Raw genomic sequence first — 12,478 nt, 5'->3', positions numbered from 1 at the left:
GCCATCCCCACGCTATAGTATCGCTTACCCCGCTGCCTCTCCACATGTCCTGTTTCCCAGACTTCTGAACTTGGCTCTCGGGTCACTGCTGCCCTTCTACCTCCACTAGTTGATGATGCTGAGGTGTGTGTGCCTCTGTATTGCTTGGCTGAAACATGAGCCACAGGGTGAGTGCATTCCAGACCTGGAGCTCAGGGCCATCGTCCTGGGGCACCCAGAGTAAGCGAGAGATCTATTTTCTCATCCCTCGGGCAGCCTGGAGTCCTGACTCAGGGTCTGGCTGGGGAGAGAGGTTCCTGTGGCCGGTCCCAGCGTCTAGTCAGCAACAGCGCGGCAACCTGCTGGGTCTGCAGCCTGTCCTACTCCATCACCAGACAGGATCGGTCTTCTCTCTCTTGTGCAGGCTTCCGTGCTGCGTCTGCTCTCTTTCTGTCGCAGGCATCGTGAGGTATCGGACATCCCATACACCGGCACGCCCTCCCTGGGAAAGAAAGCCAACCGTTCACAAATGGAACACAGTCACGCGGAGACAGGGGTTAGGAGAACCCTCGGGGCACAGTGGTGACAGCACTTGGCTGCTAACCAACAGGTCAGTGGTTCAACTCCACCAGCTGCTCCCTGGTGGGAAGATGAGGTGCTGTCCTCTGCAGAGATGACGGCCTGGGGGAGGGGTCCCTGCGGGGCAGTTGGGCTCTGTCCTGCGAGGTCTCTGAGAGTCACAACCCACTGAAAGGCAGTAAGTGTTTTAGGGGGATGAGTCCCGCCAGTGGTCCAGAGGTGGACAGACGAGGTGCTCTGCTTCTGTAAGGGTGACAGCCTGGGGACCCCTACAGGGCATTTCTACTCCATCCTGTAAGGTCACCTCATGTTTGAGGGGAGGTGGGTGATAACGGTTATCATTCTAACATGTGTGGGGGAACACAATTTGATCCATGACACCTTCTATCCCAGAGTCTCCTCACATCTACTTGACAAGGGTCCATCATAAACGAAACCCCTGAAGGTACTTCAACAGAGGAGCCTAATGCCAGAAGTCGGTTACAGAGCGAACGGCACTGTGGGGGGGGAACGGAGTCTGGAGGAGCAACATCAAAGGCAGCCCACCCTCCAGGTGGGAGTGACAGGGGGCAGGAAGGGGAAGGAAGAAGGAGAGGTGGAAACAGTCAACCCAGGGGGAGGCGGGCAGTATGCTGTGACCTGCTGGAATGGAAGACCAGTGTACCTGCACACATCTACTAGATCACAAAGACAAGTTCAAACGCAGAAAGTCTCTCTCGAACATTGTGCAAACCATAGTGCAGGCGTAGTTTGGCCAACCCTATCTAAGTTGGGCAGAGCGCGTGTCTCAAATAGAACGAAGTGAGATGCAGCAGCTCTGCATGGCACGTGCCCTTCTAATCAGGACCCCGTTTCCAAAGTGGGGTCCACTGTAACTCTGAACGATCCAGCAGAAACCGGCAACAGTTTGGCCCTCAACACTGCTGTGAAGTTCTCTGACCTGTGCGGGCGGAAGAGAGAAAATCCACGGCTATTGTCATTTGTTGGGTGCTGTCTGGGGCATCCGCTCGTCACAGCCCCATGTGCCAGAGCAGGAGAGCTGCCCCAGAGACCACCATCTTTACAGGGCAGGGTGCCCGGTCTTTTTCCCAGAGAGCTTCTGGGGGGGTTGAACCATAATGTTTAGTTAGTAGCTGAGCACAGAACCATTCTACCCCCAAATGCAAGCTACAGCCTACTGCCGCTGAGTGGATTCTGACTCGTGGCAACCCGGTCTAGGGTGTCCGGGCTGTAAATCTTTACAGGAGCAGACAGCCTCATCTTTCTCCCACGAGTGACTAGTGGGTGTGAAGCGCCGACCTTTCAGTTAGCAGCCCGATTTGTCACTCGCTATGCCAGTAGGGCTCCTTAAAATCCACAGTTGGGGTGCTCGTTAAGAGCCCCTACTTCTCAGACGATTGCTAACTTTTCATAACTTCACATACTCTGGACATGTTGTCAGGAGAGACTACTCCTGGGAGAAGGACACCCCGTGTAGTTAGGTTTATTGTGCCAACTAGGCCAATAGGAACATGTGGGCGGAGTTTGATCAGGCCACAGCTTGATTCAAGGGCGACCAAGATAAATGACGACAACAGGCATCTTGCTCCCTGGTGAACAGACCAGTATGCGGCTGCTTTGGCTAGTTCTCTGCCTCAACCTGAGAGCTACCCTACCTGTGGGCCAAGCCAACCCATGGACCATGTCACTAGAGTTTGAGGCTCTGTATTAGTCTAGGTACTTTGGAGAAACAAATCCACAGCAACTCATCTATAAGAGAGAGTTTTATGTAAAGAAAATGTGCATCACGAAAACATCCCAACCCAATGCTGCCCAAGCCCACAAGTCCAACATTAACCCATTAACCCAACACCAGTCCAGAAAGTCCTCCACCTCACAGAACAGAGGCAATGATGCCGGCTGCAGGAGGAAAGCTGAGTCAGTGAACGAATAAGCATCTCAGCGCTAGCAGGGGTCTCCACACGGCTGCTCCAGCACCCAGGGCTGCATCGGGATAGGTCCATGTAGCTTCTCCTTGGGGATGTCTTGTAGGAAGTCAATCTTGCAAGCTGAAGCAGGGAACTGCTAAGGCAGCTGCACCCGGTGCAACCATCATAAAACAAGAGACCTGAGAACTAGAAAGGTGAGGCTCACCACCCATTTATCCCTCCGCCTTTCAACCAGCCCCACATGTGATTATCGGCCAGGCTGGCACAATTAACTAACTCAGGCTCCTTCGAGACCTGCTTTACCATGCTGCTGGTCTGTACATCGCTTGAGCATGGGGTCGGTGGATCTTGTCACCTTGCTTGAATTTGATATTCCAATTGGGCCTGCCCGCTAAGTTCCCGAGCGACCGACTGCTGCTGACCCACCCCGCTGGTTGCTGCCTGTGGGCAGACTCGGCTTGCCTTACCTGAGGGAGGACACCGCTGTCCGCTTCCTTGACCTTGGACCCAGGAGCCCACACGAGTCAGGACTTCCAGTCTATCAGCTGGTCCACAAACGTGAATGGAACTGAGCGCTCTGTACTGTTGTCATGACTAATTAACTGTTATTTTCCTTCTCGTTGTATATATACATATAATCATACGTGTTCTGGTTTTGTGTCTCTAGAGAACCCTGCCTAACACATCGTGCTTGGTAAAGCAGAGGGTCAGTGAGAGAGAGAGACTTTCAGGGAGATGGAGGGACACAGTGGCAGCACAGTGGGCGCAGGCCCGGATGGTGCTTGCCTTGTTCTCACACAGTCGCTATGACTTGGAGCCGACCTGATGGCATCTGACCACCGCAAAGTCTCACGTTAGAAACACAGGGTCTGAGGGCCTGGAACGCACCCTGGAAACCACGAGGCCCGTGTCCTGTGTTACCCATCGCAGCCCCCGCCTCCGGCATCAGCAAAAGTGAGAACCAGATGCTGGGCATGGAGGGTTTTCATAGAACGATGTCCGCCAAGGGCCACGTCACCGTGTGCTCAGGACACACGGATCTCCTCTGAGCCTCTGACAGGGCGCTAACAAGAGATGCTGATGGCTGCTTTATCTTACCCTTGGACTCCCCGTGGAGCCTGGTGGCACAGCGGTTCAGCATGGGCTGTCTACACTACTGAAAGCTCAGAAAGGACCACTGCCCCCCAGGAGACAGACATGGCCATCTTGCAAACCCCATGGGGACCGTTACACTCCGTCCTGCGGGGTCACAGTGAATTGGGTAATCGGTTAGCAGCAAGAGGTGTTCTTGCTCTGAGACGCTCTCTGTAGAACGTGCAGGACTCAGAGATAAGGTGGGCTCCATCCAATGCCCCACAATGGGGAGATCGGGAAAGGCGACTGGTCATGTGACTCCTGCGGCTTCCCAGTGTGTGTGCGTACAGGTTCTAGGTACTCCGGGGGCTGTTCAGTGCACAATCCCGAGCTCAAACCCTGCACCATCCAGTCCATGCGGCCACACAGCAGCCCATCTGGGCAGAGTAGAACTGCGGCCAGGGTTCCAGGACGGCCCGTCTTTATAAAAGCAGACAGCTCCGTCTTCTCTCGGGGAGCAGCTGATGGGCTCGAATGCTGGCCTTGAGGACCAAAGCTGCCCAAGTCATTCACCCGCTGTGCCACCAGGAGCCCTCAAAGAGTGAGTGCATGATGGGAGGACGGGCAGCATGGGGCACAGAGGCATGCAGCAAGCACAGGTGGTTGAGAACGTGGCGCTCAGGCAGGGTCCCCCCGAACTTCCCTCTGTGCAGAACGCACAGCCTGTGAAGCGCTGTCCAGCCAGGTGTGCCCGGCTTGTGCCACCTGAGAGGGCCCTTGCGACGGCCTAGAGGGCTAGCAAGCACACTCCTCTCTGTGACCCATCCACGAGCTCCCCCCTCCATGACGACCCCTCCCAGTCGATGTGTCGCGCCAGCGCTGACCACGGAGGACCCACAGGTTGTCACCAAGACAGCCATGGTGGGGTGGCCTGGCAGGAGCAGTTCTCGGGGACCCTGCGCCCACACAGCTGCTCCAGGCCCTCCTCCTGCCCCACCCCCAACTCTGCCAGCAAGCCGATGCCCACTCAAAGAGACGCTGCAGAACAGGGCAGGACTGCACCATTCACGGGAGCAGAGATCCCTGTCTCTCTCTCCCAAGGAGAGGCCAGTGGTTTGGAACCGCTGATCTTTCGGGTTGCAGCCTCACCGTATGGAAACCCCTGCTTGCTCGGGGCGCAATGCCGACCAAACTCCGGCCCCGCCGGCCGCCACAGGGTGGCAAGCAGTGCCGCCCTCCATCGGTAACCTTCCCATCAGTCGCTGAGTCCACGGTGCTCCGGGTGGCTCCCGCTCTGGGGTTGGGCTCTGGACACGCAGGAATGGGGAAGGGTGGGCACTGCCCTGCCTCACCTCAGACGGCCACCTCAGCCCGAGGCGCAGCAGCACCACCACGCCCTGCGGCTCAGGGGCAAAAGTGGCAGCCCTCCCAGCTGCTTGTTCACACACACACACACACACACACACACACAGAGATTGAGCACCTAACCAAGTGTGACCGCATGCTGCCAAGGACGTGCATACGAAGCGGGAGAAATGATCTTTAAGGGGCTTACAAAGCCACGAGGAAATTAACCAAGCCCCCGGGACCCTGGGGGATGGAGCAATCAGCCTTGCTTGGGAAGTCAAGAGAAGAGGCAGTGAGGATGGATCAGCAGTTGAACGTGGCGAACCCGGGAGGGAGAGAAAGGTGTCCCGGGAGAAACGCAGGCTGGGCACGCGGTGCGGGACACGTAAGGAAAGGGGTGTCTACGCTACACCGCCAACTGCCAGAAGAAGAAGCATCTGTCTCGGAAGACGTACAGCCATGCGTCAGGCCCCGAGAGGGAGGATGGCAAGACTCTGCCTCGCGTACTTCAGGAGTGTCGTCAGGAGGGACAGGTCCCTGGAGAAGGACGTCATGCTTGATAAAGTGGAGGGGCAGCGGAACAGAGGAAGACCCTCGATGAGATGGCTTGACGCTGTGGCGGCAACAGCGGCTCAGCCACGGCACTGAGGGTGACGCAGGGCTGCGTGGCGTGCCCTTCTGTTGCGCCACCTCGTGGGATCACTGCGGGTGGGAGGCAAGGCAGCCGTCACATCTACCAAGTTAAAAATGGTTAAGGGAGGGGGTCTCGGCAAGGCCAAGGCCGTACTCAGGGGTTACAAAAAAACAAAAACAAAGGTCAAAAAATATGTTCTGGAAAACACCAGAGGACGTATGGAGAGGGACCATCAACGATGAGGAATGTTGCAGTGGGCATCCTCTATCAGGTTCCTTTGTGGCTGAGCTTCTGGGGGGAGACCTACAGGATGTCCCTTGTGTATCTACCGCACTAATGTCATTGCGGTCACTTGGTTCTACCCCAGCGACCTCCTATTCACAAACAACCCCTTGGGGGATGTGGGCAGTCAGTGCTCATGCTGGCCAGCTGTGGGCGCTGAGACTGGTTCTGTCCATGGCAGGTGCCTTACGCTGGGTTCTCCCGAGCAAAGGAGCCCCTGATGCGCACATGTGCACGGCGGAGAGAAAGTTACCTCAAGAGCACGGCTCCTGCGTGGTTGTGGACGCTGCCAAGTCCAAGTCTGAGGGTCAGGTGCTGGGCTGGCGGTCTCCCCTGACTGGCAGCCGTGGGGCCTGCTGATGAGCAGGAAGGCCCCAGGCTGGTGGCTGCAGAGGACGAGGAACCCCAGATCAGCAAGTCAGGTTTGTGGGTGCAGAGGTGAGTGAACCCCAGGTTGGCAGACTCCCAGCATCAGCAGGCAAAGAACCAAACGTGGATCAGCAAGATGCAGGAAGTCAGCTTTGCCCCAACCAGCACTTTAGCTTAACCAGTCACATACGTCTGCCCTGAGCATGGCGCTCTTACAGAGAACCGTCTCACCCAGACTATAAACTCGGCACGTCCACAGGACGACGGCTGTAAGCTCCCCGTGGGACAGCGTGGAACTGCTGTGTAGAGTTTCCAAGACGGGGAATCCTGGGGGCAGCCAGCCTCATCTCTCAGAGTGGAGCGGCTGGGGGTTTACAACCATGCACCTTGGGGTGAGCAGACAAGCACTTGACCACAGTGCCACCGGGGCGTCCACAGAATTGACCCCATGGGACCAAGTGGACAGCAGCACCTTGAGAGGCTCCATGGGCTGCGAGGCCCCTGGGCAGGCTAGCGGGGTGGCCCTCGGGGAAAGGGTGGCGAGACGGGTCACAGTCCCTACCATGTCCGTGTGGGATTTGTTGAAACAGTAGATCTTTGACTGTGTGTTTTCACCACCCCCACCCCCAATTAAATTAAGGGGGAGTCTGAGTCCCGATTACCAATCTGCTCTGGCCTGGGTCTTTCCGCTGTGCTTCCAGTTACATTGGATAGACTCGTGAGGGATTCGGCTGGTTTGCGCCGTTTCGGCAGAACTGATACCTAATGTTTTGTTGAGTTCAGTGAAGGTGGTGGTAGAATGACACTTGTAATCAGGGTCCTCTCTAAGACGGTGGCTCCGGGCAGATATCTCAAGTTGACATTCCCTCCTCCTCTTCCTCGATGTTCATCTGCACAACGACACAGTCCAAGCACCCCCAGGAAGGCTTGTTCCGTCCATAGATAAATATTTATATATATATAAAATTGACAGACCTATGATTGTGCTATGCAGTTACTCATTTCATAAAATGCATTACGCCTCTGATGAAAGACTCCCTTTTTCCTCCCTTGTGTTGGTTCCTTCAGCAACAAAAATGTATTTGTGATGTGAAGAGAAGATACTTCACAACGTGAGCTGCATGGAGGGACTGAAAAGAGGAATCGTGAACTAGCAGGCTAACTCCGCTGCCATTCACAGGGGGCCAGAAGTCGGGCACCGGCTGTGGAGAGTTGCCACTTTTCCCCATGAGTATCCCTCATGATTCCCGACCGATGATTCCCAGAGACTCACGCATGCCAGGCGTGGTCCACCCAGAAGAAGCCCAGCATTGACTCAAGACGGTGGTCAGCAGACGGCCATCACTAGACCCAGACCCAGGGCCACGGAGTCAATCACCTCGTGGTGACCCCACGTTGGGGTTTGGAGGCTCTGAGTGGCTGTGGGAGCAGATTGCCCCTCGTCCTTCTCCTTGGGGAGCAAAGGGCAGGCTTGAACCATAGACTTTGGGGCTGACAGCCCAGCACTTGCCCTGCTTCACCACCAGGGCTCCTTCGGGCCAAGAACATGGCAGGCGGATCACACCCTGTGGGCAGACTTGAGTGGAAGCAACTGGGGGCTGCTTGTTTGGGATTAAGCGTCTCTGGCTTCCACCCTGTTTTTTCCCACCGTGCTTTTTCTGAACCAGCTTTACATTTATTTAAAGAAGTTCAGCTAGAAACTGTCTTTCTAGTTAAGCTGTAATACAAGGTCATTGGAAAATTACAGAGTATCCTGGGCTGGTAAATTAAAACTCCCCAAATCTCTCTGGAGGTTTTCCGGTGAAGGTCAGACCACAGAAACACATAAACACAGGCTTCACAAACACACCGAGCACACAACACCGAGGGAGGAAACAGAATAAGACTAAGGTTGCAATATTTTCTTTGTGAGATGGTTTCTGTTTGCAAACATTAAAATAAAATTCTCAATCAGTTCAGAGGGTGTTCTGCCTAGCGTTTAGCTCATTGTGTGTGTGTGTGAGTGTGTATGGCATGTGTAGTGTTGGAGTGTGTGTGTGCGTGATGTGTGTGTATGTATGGTGTGTGAGTGTGTGTGTGTGAGAGTGTGTGCTCAGTGCATTCTATATATATAGTGACCTGATGTTTTGTGACCTAATAATAAGTCCCCATCATATTTCATGATTGATCAAAGATAAGGACAAGACCAAACCAGGCAGCAAACAAGACCCGCGCCTCATAAACCCTGTGCCTCTAACGTGACACACACAGGAAAGAGGTTCTCAACTCTCATCAGCTCTGGGATGTTCTTAGCTCTCTGACGGTCCTCCGTTGCTCATTCAAGGATGCCCTGGACGCGTCCCACCCGGCTTCCCAACACTCCCTACTGCTCCGTCCGTGTGGAGACACAGACTGATGACTGAGCCCAGCGCGTCTTGGTCTCCAGCGAGAGACAGCCCTGGGTGCACCGCGGGTTATGCACGAGGCTATGAACTCCAAGGTCGGCAGTTCAAAACCACCAGCTGCTCCTCGGGAGCTACATGAGGCCGTCGCTCCCGTAAGGAGTCGCGCTCTGGGAAACCCACGGGGGCACTCCGCCCTGTCCTGCAGGTGGCTGTGCTGGGCATCGGCTGGATGACAGGGAGCTTGAGGATGGGTGACACAGCAGTGACCCGCTCAGCGGCCGGCCAGGTTGGCGTCTCAAACCGACCCAGCAACTCCCGGAGGAAGAGCTGAGGATGGACACCCCAAAACTGGCAGCCAGGGAGCCCCCTGGGGTGGTTGGCTCTGCCAGGCGGGGGCTCCGTGAGCCGGGTGACAGCAAGGACGAGAGCCACACGCTGCATCTGTTCAGTGTATGTCTCAGCGTACGGGACCTGCGAGCGAGGATGAGAATGAGGTTAGCTCTGGCGCCCGGCTGGGGGACAGCGGCTTTCGGGAAGGGTGCAGTGCCTGTGCACAGTCTCTCTCCCCATCTCGTCTCCCACCCCGCCCAGTCCACTCCGACACGCCGTGAGCCCGCAGGACAGCGCAGAGCTGCCCCACATGGTTTCCCACACCGCAGTCTGCATAGGAACAAGCTCCCCTGGAGTGGCTGATGGATTCGAACCTCTGATCTTCCGGTTCGCAGCTGGTGCTTGGCTGTTGGACAACCAGGACTCTAACTACAGAGGGTCCCTCCTCAGATCCCTGGAGTCCACTTCCTTCTCTGAACCAGGCAAGCATCGACCCTACCCTGTTTTCCCCCCACTGAGAAGATAATAAACATCCCCAGAGAGCATGCCCTCTCTGAGCCAGGAAAGGAAGCCAAGAAACGACAGTGGCCAGTGACCACCTGCGTAGGAACAGGTGTGGTGTCTCCACCAGACCCGGGCCAGTTTGCTCTCCCACAGGGATTGCCATGGAAACATCAATCACAATCACTGATGACATCGCTACTTACATGGCTAATTAATAGCATCGCTCATTACACATCGATGGGTTTTATGGATATGCTGTGGCTACAGGGACATTCTTACAGTCAACAAATTCGCATGCACACAGACAGCGTCCTTGGGGACCCTTTGGAGCAGTTCTGTGCTGTCCCGTATGGGGCTGAGAAGTCACGATCATTAGGAAAACCGAGCATCATCGGGTCTCTCTTCTACGGCGTCCAGCTGGGACCCCTGAGAGCCGTAGGGTCAGATGTAAAACAGTTCCCTTCATTTGCCCACCTGTGAACAGGGGTGTCTTCCAGATTCCTTAGGCTATGAACACAATCCTCAGGGGTGGGGGGGGCAGAGCTGGGGGGCCAGGCAGAGGTGGGGGTTGGGGTGGGAGGCTGATGGCCCTCTGAGAGGTGGCTTCCCTCAGGCCAGGGAAAGGAGGTACCTGTCTGCAAGGGAGAGCAAGTGAAAGTCTTCCTGTGGCAAAGACGGAGGGAGGGAGGAGGGGAGGGGTTACAGAGAGCCCCTGGGGAGGACTGTCCTGCGTCCCTGTGTCCCTCAAGGAGGGAGAGGAGGGCCGCCTGTCCCAGGACGGAGAGCTGGAGGAAGGAGGGAAGGGAGCGGGTGGCTCCTGGGAGGACAAAATCACAGGAAAACCAATCAAAGGCACTCACTGCCCACTCCCTGTTTAGAAACTGCCGGATCGCACTGCCCGCGGGCCTGCTGGTGATCAAGCTGACACGACCCAGCAAGGCCACTGAGGCCGCTCTGCAAACACAAAGCAAGACCAAGTGGGCACCAGACAACTTGTGCTCGTCTTGAACCTCCACGTTCTAATCCGGGAGCCCACCCAAACCAAACCAAGCCCGCCAGACACCGGTTAGCTCTGGTCTGTAGGATAGAATGGAACTGCTGCCTCCCTACAGTTTCCGGGGCTGTAAATCTTCACGGGAACAGACAGCCTCATCTTTCTCCCTGGGAGCAGCTGGTGAGTTTAAACAGCTGAATGTGCCGTTACCAGCCAGCACCTCCCCCCCAGCACCATCGAGACTCCTTTAGTCCATGAAAGACTCACCGTCATCCAGCTGAAGGCCACCCTACAGGACAGAGTGGAACTGCCCCCGAGGCTGTCAGTCCTGACGGCAGTGGAAAGCCCCCTCTTTCTCCCTTCACCCAAGAAAGTTGCTCTTAACACCCGCTCCGGCGTCGTGTGCCCCGACAGCCCCCTCCTCAAATGTCCCGGGTCATCCCGAAATCCCACACCAGGACAGCAGGAGAGGAGCAGAGGCTCTTCGGGGATTTTGTTCCCATTTGGTAACGGCCGCTGCTTTTGAGCGTCATGGCTCCCAGGCCCGCAGTGGCATCACGACATCCGGGTCGATGCCGGGCGGCTGCGTGCAGCCCAGGGAGAGCCGGGTGTGCCTGCTCCTCTCCTGCACCCCCTGGAACGCAGACTGACACACGGTGGCAGTTGCACGCAGGCCCCTCTTTGCGTCAGGAGGAGGCACGCACACGGTGCTCTTAAGCATGGTGGCCCTGTGTGTATATTAATTGTCACTGCATTTCACCCCTTGTTCCATCGAAGCCGGGGACAGGGAGGCCAGTCACAGACATCTGCGATTCCGTTGCCTGTGGTGCATCGTCTCTGCATCGTGAGTGATCCCGGTGGCTCGGTGGGCTGTGCGCTGATCCGCTCACCACAAGGTCGGCAGTTCGAAACCTCCAGCTGCTCCTCGGGAGGGAAAACCAGGCTGCTTTGGAGACTTTCGAGGCAGTTCTACCCTGCTCCACCGTGCCGATTCCCACGTGGTGAGCTACACACGCTTAGCCGCTCAACAAGAGGTCAGCAGCCGGGACCCACCCACAGGCCTGGTGGTCAGGGCCTGAAAGACCGCATGACGGAAAGCCCCACTGGGCTGTCCTGCCCCGCTCACCGGGGTGGGGTGGCCAGGAGTCAGGACTGACCCCGTCACAGTGGCTGGGGTCCGCTTGACTCTCCTGGGAGACCCAAAGGCTCCGTGGTTCAGTGAGGAGAACATAGGAGAGGGACACAAGCCTGCCCAGCCCTGGCCTGTGTCCAGGAACAGACTGCAGGACAGGGGACGGCTCTCCTCGGAGCACCTAGAGGCATGTGTTTCTGGGCTTGTCTTGGCTGGAAGTGCTCTGTTGAGTGGCCCTCCCTCCCCCTTCGTGGTGGGTCTGTCGGGGTTTCAGGGTCAACGGAGCAGCTGGAGTTGAGAGTCCGCCCCAGTCAATCTTCCTCACAAGAGCGCAGGCACGTCTCAGAAGGAGACCAAGCCGTCGGAGGGGATGCAGGCAGCTGGAGCGGGAGACAGTTTGGAGGTTGTGTGGCCGTGGGCGGGAGGATGTGAGAGAGAAGATAATTGGTCTCTGCACTTAATGATATCCCCCTTCTCCAAATTAGGAGGCCGAGGGATAATAAACAAGTATGTGTGTGTGTGCAGGGGGCGGAGGGTGGGGGATAAATCCACCAATAATTATGGTATCTTTGTGAAAACACTAATTAGACTTGTTAAGGGATTTTTGTTTTGTTTTGTTTTGTTTTGTTTCCAAATCCTGGGATTCCCTTTACTTCAGAAAGCAGTGGTTCTTTTGAGAAACTGAGTGGGTCTTTCTCTGGCTCCAGCTTCCCACATCTCCCTCCTGAACTGCCCTTTCAGATCTTTAAGTTAGATGTGCCAGGATTTCGGGATGCCCTGGTGGCCTAGATGGGCAGCTAATCATAAGGTGAAGAGTTCAAACCCACCAGCCGCTCCTGTGGAGAAGGAAGAGGCTCTCTGCTCCAGTAGAGCATTACACCCTCAAAAACCCACAGGGGCAGTTCTACCCTGTCCTAGACGGTTGCTACAAAGGGGTACCCC

This window comes from Echinops telfairi, unplaced genomic scaffold (assembly GCF_000313985.2).
Source record: "Echinops telfairi isolate 266 unplaced genomic scaffold, ASM31398v2 ScPeMD7_2565;HRSCAF=3150, whole genome shotgun sequence".
Taxonomy (NCBI): Eukaryota; Metazoa; Chordata; class Mammalia; order Afrosoricida; family Tenrecidae; genus Echinops; species Echinops telfairi.
This window is presented reverse-complemented; position numbering follows the sequence as displayed.